This window comes from Hyla sarda, chromosome 8 (assembly GCF_029499605.1).
Source record: "Hyla sarda isolate aHylSar1 chromosome 8, aHylSar1.hap1, whole genome shotgun sequence".
In the NCBI taxonomy this organism is placed as follows: Eukaryota; Metazoa; Chordata; class Amphibia; order Anura; family Hylidae; genus Hyla; species Hyla sarda.
Window position 1 is genome coordinate 117,182,535 of NC_079196.1, and position 19,764 is coordinate 117,202,298.

The window sequence follows — 19,764 nt, forward strand, 5'->3', positions numbered from 1 at the left end:
GTTTGAGAATTGGAGACCAAAATGATGAGTTGCACTGACTGGTTTATGAACGTCTATTCATTTAGCGTTTTAATGACCATGTTTGCACACTGATTGGTGTAAAAAAATAAAATAAAACTAAATAATAATAATCTAGCACACCTGTGCAGGTTTGACATGACATGACAGGTAGCTGTCTTGTGGGTGGTGCTGAATCCTGTTAAATGACATGAGGGTCTCATGCCTATACACAAGGGTGTGTCATTGCTGTTGCTTGACCATGCATTGGTTTCTGTGGTCAGTGAATGATAAAAACAAAATTTACCATCCATTGATGGATGGGAAATCCGCCATGAGGCATTTGTTTTTAGAAACTGCTGCTCACAACCAATGTTGCAATGGAGTGTCTCCATCTGCTGGTGGTATTGGAAAGGCATTAGTGCTATGACAGGGTCTGAAGAAGAAGAAGAAGAAGACAGAAAAAAATATATATAAAAAGAAAAAGAGAGAGAGAGAGAGAGACTGACTTAGTGAGCGAGTGAGTGAGAGAGTGAGAGTGAGTGAGAGTGAATGAGTGAGTGAGTGATTGAGTGAGTGAGTGAGTGAGTGAGTGAGAACAAATGAGTTAAAGCAAGTGAGTGAGAGAGATCGAATGAATGAAAGTCTGAATGACAGAAAGAAAAAAGGATGAAGAAAGAAGCATGAAGAAAAAAAAATGTATATGGAGTTGCTGACATGAGTGCAATCTACAAAGCCGTTGAGGCTGATCCTCATGGGAGGATTATTGCACCAGGACCCTTAGCACTTTTAAAATGCCATTCAATGCCACGGGCTAGATGTAAACTGCAGATGACCATGTTGTGGTAGTTACCATGGATACCCAAGTGATGTGTGAGCTAACACATAGGCCCAACAGATTCCAAGAAGGCCAGAATCACCTGCGGCACCACCATCGATTGTCAGGTCACCCGGATTCAGCAAATACCAGAGTCCAAAATGATGCAGGTTTATACTGTTAATTTTCAGTTTATCGTTACAGTTGGTGTTATTCCATGTCGGAAGGGACGCAGCTACAGCCAGTGGGGTAACTAGAGACAGGCAGGCAGCTATGTGCAACAAAGGTAGGCGTGTTGTTTTCATATGCAGATCTGAAATATTGTCTTATATGCAAGAGGAGGAGTGATGGGGGTTCAGGCAAAAGCCAGGCTATGGATTGCATTGCTAAATGCTCCATCAGAGTGCAATGGTCGCCTGTCCTTTTTTTAAGTGATGATGTGGGTTTAGCCTGTGCTGTATGTATGTATGGGTGGCTGACTGCCACCCACCCAGAAAGTGTATGGGAGGCTGGTTGGCTGCCAGCCTTCCTTCCATTCCTATGAGTAATGTGAGTGCTCATGAAGGGGACATGGTTGGGTCCACCCCTTTCCCGGTTATCCCCTCTAGGCCTTTTGGCTTAGATCAAGTGTAAAAAAAGAAAGGATCTTGCGACAGATCGCATCCTGAGGCACGTTTTTTTTTGTGTGAATACTTGCACTTGGGTGACTTGTGAGCACATACTGATACATACGTTCCCTATCTGGGGACCATAAATTAAATGGATTTTTGAGAAAGGGAGCTGATTTGGAAGCTTGCTTCTGTCGCCCTATGCATTGACCCGATGTGGCAGTATCTTCGGGTAGTGAACAGTGCACCACCCCATTCCAGTGTTAAACAAGAAAGATTCTCATTTAATCCTCCGTGGGTGAGAATTTGAGTTTGAGAATTGGAGACCAAAATGATGAGTTGCACTGACTGGTTTATGAACGTCTATTCATTTAGCGTTTTAATGACCATGTTTGCACACTGATTGGTGTAAAAAAATAAAATAAAACTAAATAATAATAATCTAGCACACCTGTGCAGGTTTGACATGACATGACAGGTAGCTGTCTTGTGGGTGGTGCTGAATCCTGTTAAATGACATGAGGGTCTCATGCCTATACACAAGGGTGTGTCATTGCTGTTGCTTGACCATGCATTGGTTTCTGTGGTCAGTGAATGATAAAAACAAAATTTACCATCCATTGATGGATGGGAAATCCGCCATGAGGCATTTGTTTTTAGAAACTGCTGCTCACAACCAATGTTGCAATGGAGTGTCTCCATCTGCTGGTGGTATTGGAAAGGCATTAGTGCTATGACAGGGTCTGAAGAAGAAGAAGAAGAAGAAGAAGACGGAAAAAAATATATATAAAAAGAAAAAGAGAGAGAGAGAGAGAGACTGACTTAGTGAGCGAGTGAGTGAGAGAGTGAGAGTGAGTGAGAGTGAATGAGTGAGTGAGTGATTGAGTGAGTGAGTGAGTGAGAACAAATGAGTTAAAGCAAGTGAGTGAGAGAGATCGAATGAATGAAAGTCTGAATGACAGAAAGAAAAAAGGATGAAGAAAGAAGCATGAAGAAAAATAAATGTATATGGAGTTGCTGACATGAGTGCAATCTACAAAGCCGTTGAGGCTGATCCTCATGGGAGGATTATTGCACCAGGACCCTTAGCACTTTTAAAATGCCATTCAATGCCACGGGCTAGATGTAAACTGCAGATGACCATGTTGTGGTAGTTACCATGGATACCCAAGTGATGTGTGAGCTAACACATAGGCCCAACAGATTCCAAGAAGGCCAGAATCACCAGCGGCACCACCATCGATTGTCAGGTCACCCGGATTCAGCAAATACCAGAGTCCAAAATAATGCAGGTTTATACTGTTAATTTTCAGTTTATCGTTACAGTTGGTGTTATTCCATGTCGGAAGGGACGCAGCTACAGCCAGTGGGGTAACTAGAGACAGGCAGGCAGCTATGTGCAACAAAGGTAGGCGTGTTGTTTTCATATGCAGATCTGAAATATTGTCTTATATGCAAGAGGAGGAGTGATGGGGGTTCAGGCAAAAGCCAGGCTATGGATTGCATTGCTAAATGCTCCATCAGAGTGCAATGGTCGCCTGTCCTTTTTTTAAAGTGATGATGTGGGTTTAGCCTGTGCTGTATGTATGTATGGGTGGCTGACTGCCCACCCACCCAGAAAGTGTATGGGAGGCTGGTTGGCTGCCAGCCTTCCTTCCTTTCCTATGAGTAATGTGAGTGCTCATGAAGGGGACATGGTTGGGTCCACCCCTTTCCCGGTTATCCCCTCTAGGCCTTTTGGCTTAGATCAAGTGTAAAAAAAGAAAGGATCTTGCGACAGATCGCATCCTGAGGCACGTTTTTTTTTTGTGTGAATACTTGCACCTTGGGTGACTTGTGAGCACATACTGATACATACGTTCCCTATCTGGGGACCATAAATTAAATGGATTTTTGAGAAAGGGAGCTGATTTGGAAGCTTGCTTCTGTCGCCCTATGCATTGACCCGATGTGGCAGTATCTTCGGGTAGTGAACAGTGCACCACCCCATTCCAGTGTTAAACAAGAAAGATTCTCATTTAATCCTCCGTGGGTGAGAATTTGAGTTTGAGAATTGGAGACCAAAATGATGAGTTGCACTGACTGGTTTATGAACGTCTATTCATTTAGCGTTTTAATGACCATGTTTGCACACTGATTGGTGTAAAAAAATAAAATAAAACTAAATAATAATAATCTAGCACACCTGTGCAGGTTTGACATGACATGACAGGTAGCTGTCTTGTGGGTGGTGCTGAATCCTGTTAAATGACATGAGGGTCTCATGCCTATACACAAGGGTGTGTCATTGCTGTTGCTTGACCATGCATTGGTTTCTGTGGTCAGTGAATGATAAAAACAAAATTTACCATCCATTGATGGATGGGAAATCCGCCATGAGGCATTTGTTTTTAGAAACTGCTGCTCACAACCAATGTTGCAATGGAGTGTCTCCATCTGCTGGTGGTATTGGAAAGGCATTAGTGCTATGACAGGGTCTGAAGAAGAAGAAGAAGAAGAAGAAGACGGAAAAAAATATATATAAAAAGAAAAAGAGAGAGAGAGAGAGAGACTGACTTAGTGAGCGAGTGAGTGAGAGAGTGAGAGTGAGTGAGAGTGAATGAGTGAGTGAGTGATTGAGTGAGTGAGTGAGTGAGTGAGTGAGAACAAATGAGTTAAAGCAAGTGAGTGAGAGAGATCGAATGAATGAAAGTCTGAATGACAGAAAGAAAAAAGGATGAAGAAAGAAGCATGAAGAAAAAAAAATGTATATGGAGTTGCTGACATGAGTGCAATCTACAAAGCCGTTGAGGCTGATCCTCATGGGAGGATTATTGCACCAGGACCCTTAGCACTTTTAAAATGCCATTCAATGCCACGGGCTAGATGTAAACTGCAGATGACCATGTTGTGGTAGTTACCATGGATACCCAAGTGATGTGTGAGCTAACACATAGGCCCAACAGATTCCAAGAAGGCCAGAATCACCAGCGGCACCACCATCGATTGTCAGGTCACCCGGATTCAGCAAATACCAGAGTCCAAAATGATGCAGGTTTATACTGTTAATTTTCAGTTTATCGTTACAGTTGGTGTTATTCCATGTCGGAAGGGACGCAGCTACAGCCAGTGGGGTAACTAGAGACAGGCAGGCAGCTATGTGCAACAAAGGTAGGCGTGTTGTTTTCATATGCAGATCTGAAATATTGTCTTATATGCAAGAGGAGGAGTGATGGGGGTTCAGGCAAAAGCCAGGCTATGGATTGCATTGCTAAATGCTCCATCAGAGTGCAATGGTCGCCTGTCCTTTTTTTAAGTGATGATGTGGGTTTAGCCTGTGCTGTATGTATGTATGGGTGGCTGACTGCCACCCACCCAGAAAGTGTATGGGAGGCTGGTTGGCTGCCAGCCTTCCTTCCATTCCTATGAGTAATGTGAGTGCTCATGAAGGGGACATGGTTGGGTCCACCCCTTTCCCGGTTATCCCCTCTAGGCCTTTTGGCTTAGATCAAGTGTAAAAAAAGAAAGGATCTTGCGACAGATCGCATCCTGAGGCACGTTTTTTTTTGTGTGAATACTTGCACTTGGGTGACTTGTGAGCACATACTGATACATACGTTCCCTATCTGGGGACCATAAATTAAATGGATTTTTGAGAAAGGGAGCTGATTTGGAAGCTTGCTTCTGTCGCCCTATGCATTGACCCGATGTGGCAGTATCTTCGGGTAGTGAACAGTGCACCACCCCATTCCAGTGTTAAACAAGAAAGATTCTCATTTAATCCTCCGTGGGTGAGAATTTGAGTTTGAGAATTGGAGACCAAAATGATGAGTTGCACTGACTGGTTTATGAACGTCTATTCATTTAGCGTTTTAATGACCATGTTTGCACACTGATTGGTGTAAAAAAATAAAATAAAACTAAATAATAATAATCTAGCACACCTGTGCAGGTTTGACATGACATGACAGGTAGCTGTCTTGTGGGTGGTGCTGAATCCTGTTAAATGACATGAGGGTCTCATGCCTATACACAAGGGTGTGTCATTGCTGTTGCTTGACCATGCATTGGTTTCTGTGGTCAGTGAATGATAAAAACAAAATTTACCATCCATTGATGGATGGGAAATCCGCCATGAGGCATTTGTTTTTAGAAACTGCTGCTCACAACCAATGTTGCAATGGAGTGTCTCCATCTGCTGGTGGTATTGGAAAGGCATTAGTGCTATGACAGGGTCTGAAGAAGAAGAAGAAGAAGAAGAAGACGGAAAAAAATATATATAAAAAGAAAAAGAGAGAGAGAGAGAGAGACTGACTTAGTGAGCGAGTGAGTGAGAGAGTGAGAGTGAGTGAGAGTGAATGAGTGAGTGAGTGATTGAGTGAGTGATGTGAGTGAGTGAGAACAAATGAGTTAAAGCAAGTGAGTGAGAGAGATCGAATGAATGAAAGTCTGAATGACAGAAAGAAAAAAGGATGAAGAAAGAAGCATGAAGAAAAAAAAAATGTATATGGAGTTGCTGACATGAGTGCAATCTACAAAGCCGTTGAGGCTGATCCTCATGGGAGGATTATTGCACCAGGACCCTTAGCACTTTTAAAATGCCATTCAATGCCACGGGCTAGATGTAAACTGCAGATGACCATGTTGTGGTAGTTACCATGGATACCCAAGTGATGTGTGAGCTAACACATAGGCCCAACAGATTCCAAGAAGGCCAGAATCACCAGCGGCACCACCATCGATTGTCAGGTCACCCGGATTCAGCAAATACCAGAGTCCAAAATGATGCAGGTTTATACTGTTAATTTTCAGTTTATCGTTACAGTTGGTGTTATTCCATGTCGGAAGGGACGCAGCTACAGCCAGTGGGGTAACTAGAGACAGGCAGGCAGCTATGTGCAACAAAGGTAGGCGTGTTGTTTTCATATGCAGATCTGAAATATTGTCTTATATGCAAGAGGAGGAGTGATGGGGGTTCAGGCAAAAGCCAGGCTATGGATTGCATTGCTAAATGCTCCATCAGAGTGCAATGGTCGCCTGTCCTTTTTTTAAGTGATGATGTGGGTTTAGCCTGTGCTGTATGTATGTATGGGTGGCTGACTGCCACCCACCCAGAAAGTGTATGGGAGGCTGGTTGGCTGCCAGCCTTCCTTCCATTCCTATGAGTAATGTGAGTGCTCATGAAGGGGACATGGTTGGGTCCACCCCTTTCCCGGTTATCCCCTCTAGGCCTTTTGGCTTAGATCAAGTGTAAAAAAAGAAAGGATCTTGCGACAGATCGCATCCTGAGGCACGTTTTTTTTTTGTGTGAATACTTGCACTTGGGTGACTTGTGAGCACATACTGATACATACGTTCCCTATCTGGGGACCATAAATTAAATGGATTTTTGAGAAAGGGAGCTGATTTGGAAGCTTGCTTCTGTCGCCCTATGCATTGACCCGATGTGGCAGTATCTTCGGGTAGTGAACAGTGCACCACCCCATTCCAGTGTTAAACAAGAAAGATTCTCATTTAATCCTCCGTGGGTGAGAATTTGAGTTTGAGAATTGGAGACCAAAATGATGAGTTGCACTGACTGGTTTATGAACGTCTATTCATTTAGCGTTTTAATGACCATGTTTGCACACTGATTGGTGTAAAAAAATAAAATAAAACTAAATAATAATAATCTAGCACACCTGTGCAGGTTTGACATGACATGACAGGTAGCTGTCTTGTGGGTGGTGCTGAATCCTGTTAAATGACATGAGGGTCTCATGCCTATACACAAGGGTGTGTCATTGCTGTTGCTTGACCATGCATTGGTTTCTGTGGTCAGTGAATGATAAAAACAAAATTTACCATCCATTGATGGATGGGAAATCCGCCATGAGGCATTTGTTTTTAGAAACTGCTGCTCACAACCAATGTTGCAATGGAGTGTCTCCATCTGCTGGTGGTATTGGAAAGGCATTAGTGCTATGACAGGGTCTGAAGAAGAAGAAGAAGAAGAAGAAGACGGAAAAAAATATATATAAAAAGAAAAAGAGAGAGAGAGAGAGAGACTGACTTAGTGAGCGAGTGAGTGAGAGAGTGAGAGTGAGTGAGAGTGAATGAGTGAGTGAGTGATTGAGTGAGTGAGTGAGTGTGAGAACAAATGAGTTAAAGCAAGTGAGTGAGAGAGATCGAATGAATGAAAGTCTGAATGACAGAAAGAAAAAAGGATGAAGAAAGAAGCATGAAGAAAAAAAAATGTATATGGAGTTGCTGACATGAGTGCAATCTACAAAGCCGTTGAGGCTGATCCTCATGGGAGGATTATTGCACCAGGACCCTTAGCACTTTTAAAATGCCATTCAATGCCACGGGCTAGATGTAAACTGCAGATGACCATGTTGTGGTAGTTACCATGGATACCCAAGTGATGTGTGAGCTAACACATAGGCCCAACAGATTCCAAGAAGGCCAGAATCACCAGCGGCACCACCATCGATTGTCAGGTCACCCGGATTCAGCAAATACCAGAGTCCAAAATGATGCAGGTTTATACTGTTAATTTTCAGTTTATCGTTACAGTTGGTGTTATTCCATGTCGGAAGGGACGCAGCTACAGCCAGTGGGGTAACTAGAGACAGGCAGGCAGCTATGTGCAACAAAGGTAGGCGTGTTGTTTTCATATGCAGATCTGAAATATTGTCTTATATGCAAGAGGAGGAGTGATGGGGGTTCAGGCAAAAGCCAGGCTATGGATTGCATTGCTAAATGCTCCATCAGAGTGCAATGGTCGCCTGTCCTTTTTTTAAGTGATGATGTGGGTTTAGCCTGTGCTGTATGTATGTATGGGTGGCTGACTGCCACCCACCCAGAAAGTGTATGGGAGGCTGGTTGGCTGCCAGCCTTCCTTCCATTCCTATGAGTAATGTGAGTGCTCATGAAGGGGACATGGTTGGGTCCACCCCTCCACCCCTTTCCCGGTTATCCCCTCTAGGCCTTTTGGCTTAGATCAAGTGTAAAAAAAGAAAGGATCTTGCGACAGATCGCATCCTGAGGCACGTTTTTTTTTGTGTGAATACTTGCACTTGGGTGACTTGTGAGCACATACTGATACATACGTTCCCTATCTGGGGACCATAAATTAAATGGATTTTTGAGAAAGGGAGCTGATTTGGAAGCTTGCTTCTGTCGCCCTATGCATTGACCCGATGTGGCAGTATCTTCGGGTAGTGAACAGTGCACCACCCCATTCCAGTGTTAAACAAGAAAGATTCTCATTTAATCCTCCGTGGGTGAGAATTTGAGTTTGAGAATTGGAGACCAAAATGATGAGTTGCACTGACTGGTTTATGAACGTCTATTCATTTAGCGTTTTAATGACCATGTTTGCACACTGATTGGTGTAAAAAAATAAAATAAAACTAAATAATAATAATCTAGCACACCTGTGCAGGTTTGACATGACATGACAGGTAGCTGTCTTGTGGGTGGTGCTGAATCCTGTTAAATGACATGAGGGTCTCATGCCTATACACAAGGGTGTGTCATTGCTGTTGCTTGACCATGCATTGGTTTCTGTGGTCAGTGAATGATAAAAACAAAATTTACCATCCATTGATGGATGGGAAATCCGCCATGAGGCATTTGTTTTTAGAAACTGCTGCTCACAACCAATGTTGCAATGGAGTGTCTCCATCTGCTGGTGGTATTGGAAAGGCATTAGTGCTATGACAGGGTCTGAAGAAGAAGAAGAAGAAGAAGACGGAAAAAAATATATATAAAAAGAAAAAGAGAGAGAGAGAGAGAGACTGACTTAGTGAGCGAGTGAGTGAGAGAGTGAGAGTGAGTGAGAGTGAATGAGTGAGTGAGTGATTGAGTGAGTGAGTGAGTGAGTGAGAACAAATGAGTTAAAGCAAGTGAGTGAGAGAGATCGAATGAATGAAAGTCTGAATGACAGAAAGAAAAAAGGATGAAGAAAGAAGCATGAAGAAAAAAAAATGTATATGGAGTTGCTGACATGAGTGCAATCTACAAAGCCGTTGAGGCTGATCCTCATGGGAGGATTATTGCACCAGGACCCTTAGCACTTTTAAAATGCCATTCAATGCCACGGGCTAGATGTAAACTGCAGATGACCATGTTGTGGTAGTTACCATGGATACCCAAGTGATGTGTGAGCTAACACATAGGCCCAACAGATTCCAAGAAGGCCAGAATCACCAGCGGCACCACCATCGATTGTCAGGTCACCCGGATTCAGCAAATACCAGAGTCCAAAATGATGCAGGTTTATACTGTTAATTTTCAGTTTATCGTTACAGTTGGTGTTATTCCATGTCGGAAGGGACGCAGCTACAGCCAGTGGGGTAACTAGAGACAGGCAGGCAGCTATGTGCAACAAAGGTAGGCGTGTTGTTTTCATATGCAGATCTGAAATATTGTCTTATATGCAAGAGGAGGAGTGATGGGGGTTCAGGCAAAAGCCAGGCTATGGATTGCATTGCTAAATGCTCCATCAGAGTGCAATGGTCGCCTGTCCTTTTTTTAAGTGATGATGTGGGTTTAGCCTGTGCTGTATGTATGTATGGGTGGCTGACTGCCACCCACCCAGAAAGTGTATGGGAGGCTGGTTGGCTGCCAGCCTTCCTTCCATTCCTATGAGTAATGTGAGTGCTCATGAAGGGGACATGGTTGGGTCCACCCCTTTCCCGGTTATCCCCTCTAGGCCTTTTGGCTTAGATCAAGTGTAAAAAAAGAAAGGATCTTGCGACAGATCGCATCCTGAGGCACGTTTTTTTTTGTGTGAATACTTGCACTTGGGTGACTTGTGAGCACATACTGATACATACGTTCCCTATCTGGGGACCATAAATTAAATGGATTTTTGAGAAAGGGAGCTGATTTGGAAGCTTGCTTCTGTCGCCCTATGCATTGACCCGATGTGGCAGTATCTTCGGGTAGTGAACAGTGCACCACCCCATTCCAGTGTTAAACAAGAAAGATTCTCATTTAATCCTCCGTGGGTGAGAATTTGAGTTTGAGAATTGGAGACCAAAATGATGAGTTGCACTGACTGGTTTATGAACGTCTATTCATTTAGCGTTTTAATGACCATGTTTGCACACTGATTGGTGTAAAAAAATAAAATAAAACTAAATAATAATAATCTAGCACACCTGTGCAGGTTTGACATGACATGACAGGTAGCTGTCTTGTGGGTGGTGCTGAATCCTGTTAAATGACATGAGGGTCTCATGCCTATACACAAGGGTGTGTCATTGCTGTTGCTTGACCATGCATTGGTTTCTGTGGTCAGTGAATGATAAAAACAAAATTTACCATCCATTGATGGATGGGAAATCCGCCATGAGGCATTTGTTTTTAGAAACTGCTGCTCACAACCAATGTTGCAATGGAGTGTCTCCATCTGCTGGTGGTATTGGAAAGGCATTAGTGCTATGACAGGGTCTGAAGAAGAAGAAGAAGAAGAAGAAGACGGAAAAAAATATATATAAAAAGAAAAAGAGAGAGAGAGAGAGAGACTGACTTAGTGAGCGAGTGAGTGAGAGAGTGAGAGTGAGTGAGAGTGAATGAGTGAGTGAGTGATTGAGTGAGTGAGTGAGTGAGTGAGTGAGAACAAATGAGTTAAAGCAAGTGAGTGAGAGAGATCGAATGAATGAAAGTCTGAATGACAGAAAGAAAAAAGGATGAAGAAAGAAGCATGAAGAAAAAAAAATGTATATGGAGTTGCTGACATGAGTGCAATCTACAAAGCCGTTGAGGCTGATCCTCATGGGAGGATTATTGCACCAGGACCCTTAGCACTTTTAAAATGCCATTCAATGCCACGGGCTAGATGTAAACTGCAGATGACCATGTTGTGGTAGTTACCATGGATACCCAAGTGATGTGTGAGCTAACACATAGGCCCAACAGATTCCAAGAAGGCCAGAATCACCAGCGGCACCACCATCGATTGTCAGGTCACCCGGATTCAGCAAATACCAGAGTCCAAAATGATGCAGGTTTATACTGTTAATTTTCAGTTTATCGTTACAGTTGGTGTTATTCCATGTCGGAAGGGACGCAGCTACAGCCAGTGGGGTAACTAGAGACAGGCAGGCAGCTATGTGCAACAAAGGTAGGCGTGTTGTTTTCATATGCAGATCTGAAATATTGTCTTATATGCAAGAGGAGGAGTGATGGGGGTTCAGGCAAAAGCCAGGCTATGGATTGCATTGCTAAATGCTCCATCAGAGTGCAATGGTCGCCTGTCCTTTTTTTAAGTGATGATGTGGGTTTAGCCTGTGCTGTATGTATGTATGGGTGGCTGACTGCCACCCACCCAGAAAGTGTATGGGAGGCTGGTTGGCTGCCAGCCTTCCTTCCATTCCTATGAGTAATGTGAGTGCTCATGAAGGGGACATGGTTGGGTCCACCCCTTTCCCGGTTATCCCCTCTAGGCCTTTTGGCTTAGATCAAGTGTAAAAAAAGAAAGGATCTTGCGACAGATCGCATCCTGAGGCACGTTTTTTTTTGTGTGAATACTTGCACTTGGGTGACTTGTGAGCACATACTGATACATACGTTCCCTATCTGGGGACCATAAATTAAATGGATTTTTGAGAAAGGGAGCTGATTTGGAAGCTTGCTTCTGTCGCCCTATGCATTGACCCGATGTGGCAGTATCTTCGGGTAGTGAACAGTGCACCACCCCATTCCAGTGTTAAACAAGAAAGATTCTCATTTAATCCTCCGTGGGTGAGAATTTGAGTTTGAGAATTGGAGACCAAAATGATGAGTTGCACTGACTGGTTTATGAACGTCTATTCATTTAGCGTTTTAATGACCATGTTTGCACACTGATTGGTGTAAAAAAATAAAATAAAACTAAATAATAATAATCTAGCACACCTGTGCAGGTTTGACATGACATGACAGGTAGCTGTCTTGTGGGTGGTGCTGAATCCTGTTAAATGACATGAGGGTCTCATGCCTATACACAAGGGTGTGTCATTGCTGTTGCTTGACCATGCATTGGTTTCTGTGGTCAGTGAATGATAAAAACAAAATTTACCATCCATTGATGGATGGGAAATCCGCCGTGAGGCATTTGTTTTTAGAAACTGCTGCTCACAACCAATGTTGCAATGGAGTGTCTCCATCTGCTGGTGGTATTGGAAAGGCATTAGTGCTATGACAGGGTCTGAAGAAGAAGAAGAAGAAGAAGACGGAAAAAAATATATATAAAAAGAAAAAGAGAGAGAGAGAGAGAGACTGACTTAGTGAGCGAGTGAGTGAGAGAGTGAGAGTGAGTGAGAGTGAATGAGTGAGTGAGTGATTGAGTGAGTGAGTGAGTGAGTGAGAACAAATGAGTTAAAGCAAGTGAGTGAGAGAGATCGAATGAATGAAAGTCTGAATGACAGAAAGAAAAAAGGATGAAGAAAGAAGCATGAAGAAAAAAAAATGTATATGGAGTTGCTGACATGAGTGCAATCTACAAAGCCGTTGAGGCTGATCCTCATGGGAGGATTATTGCACCAGGACCCTTAGCACTTTTAAAATGCCATTCAATGCCACGGGCTAGATGTAAACTGCAGATGACCATGTTGTGGTAGTTACCATGGATACCCAAGTGATGTGTGAGCTAACACATAGGCCCAACAGATTCCAAGAAGGCCAGAATCACCAGCGGCACCACCATCGATTGTCAGGTCACCCGGATTCAGCAAATACCAGAGTCCAAAATGATGCAGGTTTATACTGTTAATTTTCAGTTTATCGTTACAGTTGGTGTTATTCCATGTCGGAAGGGACGCAGCTACAGCCAGTGGGGTAACTAGAGACAGGCAGGCAGCTATGTGCAACAAAGGTAGGCGTGTTGTTTTCATATGCAGATCTGAAATATTGTCTTATATGCAAGAGGAGGAGTGATGGGGGTTCAGGCAAAAGCCAGGCTATGGATTGCATTGCTAAATGCTCCATCAGAGTGCAATGGTCGCCTGTCCTTTTTTTAAGTGATGATGTGGGTTTAGCCTGTGCTGTATGTATGTATGGGTGGCTGACTGCCACCCACCCAGAAAGTGTATGGGAGGCTGGTTGGCTGCCAGCCTTCCTTCCATTCCTATGAGTAATGTGAGTGCTCATGAAGGGGACATGGTTGGGTCCACCCCTTTCCCGGTTATCCCCTCTAGGCCTTTTGGCTTAGATCAAGTGTAAAAAAAGAAAGGATCTTGCGACAGATCGCATCCTGAGGCACGTTTTTTTTTGTGTGAATACTTGCACTTGGGTGACTTGTGAGCACATACTGATACATACGTTCCCTATCTGGGGACCATAAATTAAATGGATTTTTGAGAAAGGGAGCTGATTTGGAAGCTTGCTTCTGTCGCCCTATGCATTGACCCGATGTGGCAGTATCTTCGGGTAGTGAACAGTGCACCACCCCATTCCAGTGTTAAACAAGAAAGATTCTCATTTAATCCTCCGTGGGTGAGAATTTGAGTTTGAGAATTGGAGACCAAAATGATGAGTTGCACTGACTGGTTTATGAACGTCTATTCATTTAGCGTTTTAATGACCATGTTTGCACACTGATTGGTGTAAAAAAATAAAATAAAACTAAATAATAATAATCTAGCACACCTGTGCAGGTTTGACATGACATGACAGGTAGCTGTCTTGTGGGTGGTGCTGAATCCTGTTAAATGACATGAGGGTCTCATGCCTATACACAAGGGTGTGTCATTGCTGTTGCTTGACCATGCATTGGTTTCTGTGGTCAGTGAATGATAAAAACAAAATTTACCATCCATTGATGGATGGGAAATCCGCCATGAGGCATTTGTTTTTAGAAACTGCTGCTCACAACCAATGTTGCAATGGAGTGTCTCCATCTGCTGGTGGTATTGGAAAGGCATTAGTGCTATGACAGGGTCTGAAGAAGAAGAAGAAGAAGAAGAAGACGGAAAAAAATATATATAAAAAGAAAAAGAGAGAGAGAGAGAGAGAGACTGACTTAGTGAGCGACGTGAGTGAGAGAGTGAGAGTGAGTGAGAGTGAATGAGTGAGTGAGTGATTGAGTGAGTGAGTGAGTGAGTGAGTGAGAACAAATGAGTTAAAGCAAGTGAGTGAGAGAGATCGAATGAATGAAAGTCTGAATGACAGAAAGAAAAAAGGATGAAGAAAGAAGCATGAAGAAAAAAAAATGTATATGGAGTTGCTGACATGAGTGCAATCTACAAAGCCGTTGAGGCTGATCCTCATGGGAGGATTATTGCACCAGGACCCTTAGCACTTTTAAAATGCCATTCAATGCCACGGGCTAGATGTAAACTGCAGATGACCATGTTGTGGTAGTTACCATGGATACCCAAGTGATGTGTGAGCTAACACATAGGCCCAACAGATTCCAAGAAGGCCAGAATCACCAGCGGCACCACCATCGATTGTCAGGTCACCCGGATTCAGCAAATACCAGAGTCCAAAATGATGCAGGTTTATACTGTTAATTTTCAGTTTATCGTTACAGTTGGTGTTATTCCATGTCGGAAGGGACGCAGCTACAGCCAGTGGGGTAACTAGAGACAGGCAGGCAGCTATGTGCAACAAAGGTAGGCGTGTTGTTTTCATATGCAGATCTGAAATATTGTCTTATATGCAAGAGGAGGAGTGATGGGGGTTCAGGCAAAAGCCAGGCTATGGATTGCATTGCTAAATGCTCCATCAGAGTGCAATGGTCGCCTGTCCTTTTTTTAAGTGATGATGTGGGTTTAGCCTGTGCTGTATGTATGTATGGGTGGCTGACTGCCACCCACCCAGAAAGTGTATGGGAGGCTGGTTGGCTGCCAGCCTTCCTTCCATTCCTATGAGTAATGTGAGTGCTCATGAAGGGGACATGGTTGGGTCCACCCCTTTCCCGGTTATCCCCTCTAGGCCTTTTGGCTTAGATCAAGTGTAAAAAAAGAAAGGATCTTGCGACAGATCGCATCCTGAGGCACGTTTTTTTTTGTGTGAATACTTGCACTTGGGTGACTTGTGAGCACATACTGATACATACGTTCCCTATCTGGGGACCATAAATTAAATGGATTTTTGAGAAAGGGAGCTGATTTGGAAGCTTGCTTCTGTCGCCCTATGCATTGACCCGATGTGGCAGTATCTTCGGGTAGTGAACAGTGCACCACCCCATTCCAGTGTTAAACAAGAAAGATTCTCATTTAATCCTCCGTGGGTGAGAATTTGAGTTTGAGAATTGGAGACCAAAATGATGAGTTGCACTGACTGGTTTATGAACGTCTATTCATTTAGCGTTTTAATGACCATGTTTGCACACTGATTGGTGTAAAAAAATAAAATAAAACTAAATAATAATAATCTAGCACACCTGTGCAGGTTTGACATGACATGACAGGTAGCTGTCTTGTGGGTGGTGCTGAATCCTGTTAAATGACATGAGGGTCTCATGCCTATACACAAGGGTGTGTCATTGCTGTTGCTTGACCATGCATTGGTTTCTGTGGTCAGTGAATGATAAAAACAAAATTTACCATCCATTGATGGATGGGAAATCCGCCATGAGGCATTTGTTTTTAGAAACTGCTGCTCACAACCAATGTTGCAATGGAGTGTCTCCATCTGCTGGTGGTATTGGAAAGGCATTAGTGCTATGACAGGGTCTGAAGAAGAAGAAGAAGAAGAAGAAGACGGAAAAAAATATATATAAAAAGAAAAAGAGAGAGAGAGAGAGAGACTGACTTAGTGAGCGAGTGAGTGAGAGAGTGAGAGTGAGTGAGAGTGAATGAGTGAGTGAGTGATTGAGTGAGTGAGTGAGTGAGTGAGTAGAACAAATGAGTTAAAGCAAGTGAGTGAGAGAGATCGAATGAATGAAAGTCTGAATGACAGAAAGAAAAAAGGATGAAGAAAGAAGCATGAAGAAAAAAAAATGTATATGGAGTTGCTGACATGAGTGCAATCTACAAAGCCGTTGAGGCTGATCCTCATGGGAGGATTATTGCACCAGGACCCTTAGCACTTTTAAAATGCCATTCAATGCCACGGGCTAGATGTAAACTGCAGATGACCATGTTGTGGTAGTTACCATGGATACCCAAGTGATGTGTGAGCTAACACATAGGCCCAACAGATTCCAAGAAGGCCAGAATCACCAGCGGCACCACCATCGATTGTCAGGTCACCCGGATTCAGCAAATACCAGAGTCCAAAATGATGCAGGTTTATACTGTTAATTTTCAGTTTATCGTTACAGTTGGTGTTATTCCATGTCGGAAGGGACGCAGCTACAGCCAGTGGGGTAACTAGAGACAGGCAGGCAGCTATGTGCAACAAAGGTAGGCGTGTTGTTTTCATATGCAGATCTGAAATATTGTCTTATATGCAAGAGGAGGAGTGATGGGGGTTCAGGCAAAAGCCAGGCTATGGATTGCATTGCTAAATGCTCCATCAGAGTGCAATGGTCGCCTGTCCTTTTTTTAAGTGATGATGTGGGTTTAGCCTGTGCTGTATGTATGTATGGGTGGCTGACTGCCACCCACCCAGAAAGTGTATGGGAGGCTGGTTGGCTGCCAGCCTTCCTTCCATTCCTATGAGTAATGTGAGTGCTCATGAAGGGGACATGGTTGGGTCCACCCCTTTCCCGGTTATCCCCTCTAGGCCTTTTGGCTTAGATCAAGTGTAAAAAAAGAAAGGATCTTGCGACAGATCGCATCCTGAGGCACGTTTTTTTTTGTGTGAATACTTGCACTTGGGTGACTTGTGAGCACATACTGATACATACGTTCCCTATCTGGGGACCATAAATTAAATGGATTTTTGAGAAAGGGAGCTGATTTGGAAGCTTGCTTCTGTCGCCCTATGCATTGACCCGATGTGGCAGTATCTTCGGGTAGTGAACAGTGCACCACCCCATTCCAGTGTTAAACAAGAAAGATTCTCATTTAATCCTCCGTGGGTGAGAATTTGAGTTTGAGAATTGGAGACCAAAATGATGAGTTGCACTGACTGGTTTATGAACGTCTATTCATTTAGCGTTTTAATGACCATGTTTGCACACTGATTGGTGTAAAAAAATAAAATAAAACTAAATAATAATAATCTAGCACACCTGTGCAGGTTTGACATGACATGACAGGTAGCTGTCTTGTGGGTGGTGCTGAATCCTGTTAAATGACATGAGGGTCTCATGCCTATACACAAGGGTGTGTCATTGCTGTTGCTTGACCATGCATTGGTTTCTGTGGTCAGTGAATGATAAAAACAAAATTTACCATCCATTGATGGATGGGAAATCCGCCATGAGGCATTTGTTTTTAGAAACTGCTGCTCACAACCAATGTTGCAATGGAGTGTCTCCATCTGCTGGTGGTATTGGAAAGGCATTAGTGCTATGACAGGGTCTGAAGAAGAAGAAGAAGAAGAAGACGGAAAAAAATATATATAAAAAGAAAAAGAGAGAGAGAGAGAGAGACTGACTTAGTGAGCGAGTGAGTGAGAGAGTGAGAGTGAGTGAGAGTGAATGAGTGAGTGAGTGATTGAGTGAGTGAGTGAGTGAGTGAGTGAGAACAAATGAGTTAAAGCAAGTGAGTGAGAGAGATCGAATGAATGAAAGTCTGAATGACAGAAAGAAAAAAGGATGAAGAAAGAAGCATGAAGAAAAAAAAATGTATATGGAGTTGCTGACATGAGTGCAATCTACAAAGCCGTTGAGGCTGATCCTCATGGGAGGATTATTGCACCAGGACCCTTAGCACTTTTAAAATGCCATTCAATGCCACGGGCTAGATGTAAACTGCAGATGACCATGTTGTGGTAGTTACCATGGATACCCAAGTGATGTGTGAGCTAACACATAGGCCCAACAGATTCCAAGAAGGCCAGAATCACCAGCGGCACCACCATCGATTGTCAGGTCACCCGGATTCAGCAAATACCAGAGTCCAAAATGATGCAGGTTTATACTGTTAATTTTCAGTTTATCGTTACAGTTGGTGTTATTCCATGTCGGAAGGGACGCAGCTACAGCCAGTGGGGTAACTAGAGACAGGCAGGCAGCTATGTGCAACAAAGGTAGGCGTGTTGTTTTCATATGCAGATCTGAAATATTGTCTTATATGCAAGAGGAGGAGTGATGGGGGTTCAGGCAAAAGCCAGGCTATGGATTGCATTGCTAAATGCTCCATCAGAGTGCAATGGTCGCCTGTCCTTTTTTTAAGTGATGATGTGGGTTTAGCCTGTGCTGTATGTATGTATGGGTGGCTGACTGCCACCCACCCAGAAAGTGTATGGGAGGCTGGTTGGCTGCCAGCCTTCCTTCCATTCCTATGAGTAATGTGAGTGCTCATGAAGGGGACATGGTTGGGTCCACCCCTTTCCCGGTTATCCCCTCTAGGCCTTTTGGCTTAGATCAAGTGTAAAAAAAGAAAGGATCTTGCGACAGATCGCATCCTGAGGCACGTTTTTTTTTGTGTGAATACTTGCACTTGGGTGACTTGTGAGCACATACTGATACATACGTTCCCTATCTGGGGACCATAAATTAAATGGATTTTTGAGAAAGGGAGCTGATTTGGAAGCTTGCTTCTGTCGCCCTATGCATTGACCCGATGTGGCAGTATCTTCGGGTAGTGAACAGTGCACCACCCCATTCCAGTGTTAAACAAGAAAGATTCTCATTTAATCCTCCGTGGGTGAGAATTTGAGTTTGAGAATTGGAGACCAAAATGATGAGTTGCACTGACTGGTTTATGAACGTCTATTCATTTAGCGTTTTAATGACCATGTTTGCACACTGATTGGTGTAAAAAAATAAAATAAAACTAAATAATAATAATCTAGCACACCTGTGCAGGTTTGACATGACATGACAGGTAGCTGTCTTGTGGGTGGTGCTGAATCCTGTTAAATGACATGAGGGTCTCATGCCTATACACAAGGGTGTGTCATTGCTGTTGCTTGACCATGCATTGGTTTCTGTGGTCAGTGAATGATAAAAACAAAATTTACCATCCATTGATGGATGGGAAATCCGCCATGAGGCATTTGTTTTTAGAAACTGCTGCTCACAACCAATGTTGCAATGGAGTGTCTCCATCTGCTGGTGGTATTGGAAAGGCATTAGTGCTATGACAGGGTCTGAAGAAGAAGAAGAAGAAGAAGACGGAAAAAAATATATATAAAAAGAAAAAGAGAGAGAGAGAGAGAGAGACTGACTTAGACTGACTTAGTGAGCGAGTGAGTGAGAGAGTGAGAGTGAGTGAGAGTGAATGAGTGAGTGAGTGATTGAGTGAGTGAGTGAGTGAGTGAGAACAAATGAGTTAAAGCAAGTGAGTGAGAGAGATCGAATGAATGAAAGTCTGAATGACAGAAAGA

The 19,764-nt window shown here is 43.3% G+C and overlaps 11 pseudogenes; all 11 read left to right on the forward strand.

The window, feature by feature from the left end:
• The first annotated feature begins 1,411 nt into the window (after positions 1 to 1,411).
• On the forward strand, positions 1,412 to 1,675 carry LOC130287125 (U2 spliceosomal RNA; annotated as a pseudogene).
• A 1,468-nt stretch (positions 1,676 to 3,143) lies between these two features.
• LOC130288376 (U2 spliceosomal RNA) lies at positions 3,144 to 3,409 on the forward strand (annotated as a pseudogene).
• A 1,474-nt stretch (positions 3,410 to 4,883) lies between these two features.
• On the forward strand, positions 4,884 to 5,147 carry LOC130287126 (U2 spliceosomal RNA; annotated as a pseudogene).
• Positions 5,148 to 6,619: 1,472 nt separating this feature from the next.
• Positions 6,620 to 6,884, forward strand: LOC130288093 (U2 spliceosomal RNA; annotated as a pseudogene).
• Positions 6,885 to 8,360: 1,476 nt separating this feature from the next.
• Positions 8,361 to 8,624, forward strand: LOC130287127 (U2 spliceosomal RNA; annotated as a pseudogene).
• A 1,467-nt stretch (positions 8,625 to 10,091) lies between these two features.
• Positions 10,092 to 10,355, forward strand: LOC130287128 (U2 spliceosomal RNA; annotated as a pseudogene).
• Positions 10,356 to 11,829: 1,474 nt separating this feature from the next.
• LOC130287129 (U2 spliceosomal RNA) lies at positions 11,830 to 12,093 on the forward strand (annotated as a pseudogene).
• A 1,467-nt stretch (positions 12,094 to 13,560) lies between these two features.
• LOC130287131 (U2 spliceosomal RNA) lies at positions 13,561 to 13,824 on the forward strand (annotated as a pseudogene).
• A 1,477-nt stretch (positions 13,825 to 15,301) lies between these two features.
• Positions 15,302 to 15,565, forward strand: LOC130287132 (U2 spliceosomal RNA; annotated as a pseudogene).
• A 1,473-nt stretch (positions 15,566 to 17,038) lies between these two features.
• Positions 17,039 to 17,302, forward strand: LOC130287133 (U2 spliceosomal RNA; annotated as a pseudogene).
• A 1,471-nt stretch (positions 17,303 to 18,773) lies between these two features.
• LOC130287134 (U2 spliceosomal RNA) lies at positions 18,774 to 19,037 on the forward strand (annotated as a pseudogene).
• Positions 19,038 to 19,764: the final 727 nt, after the last annotated feature.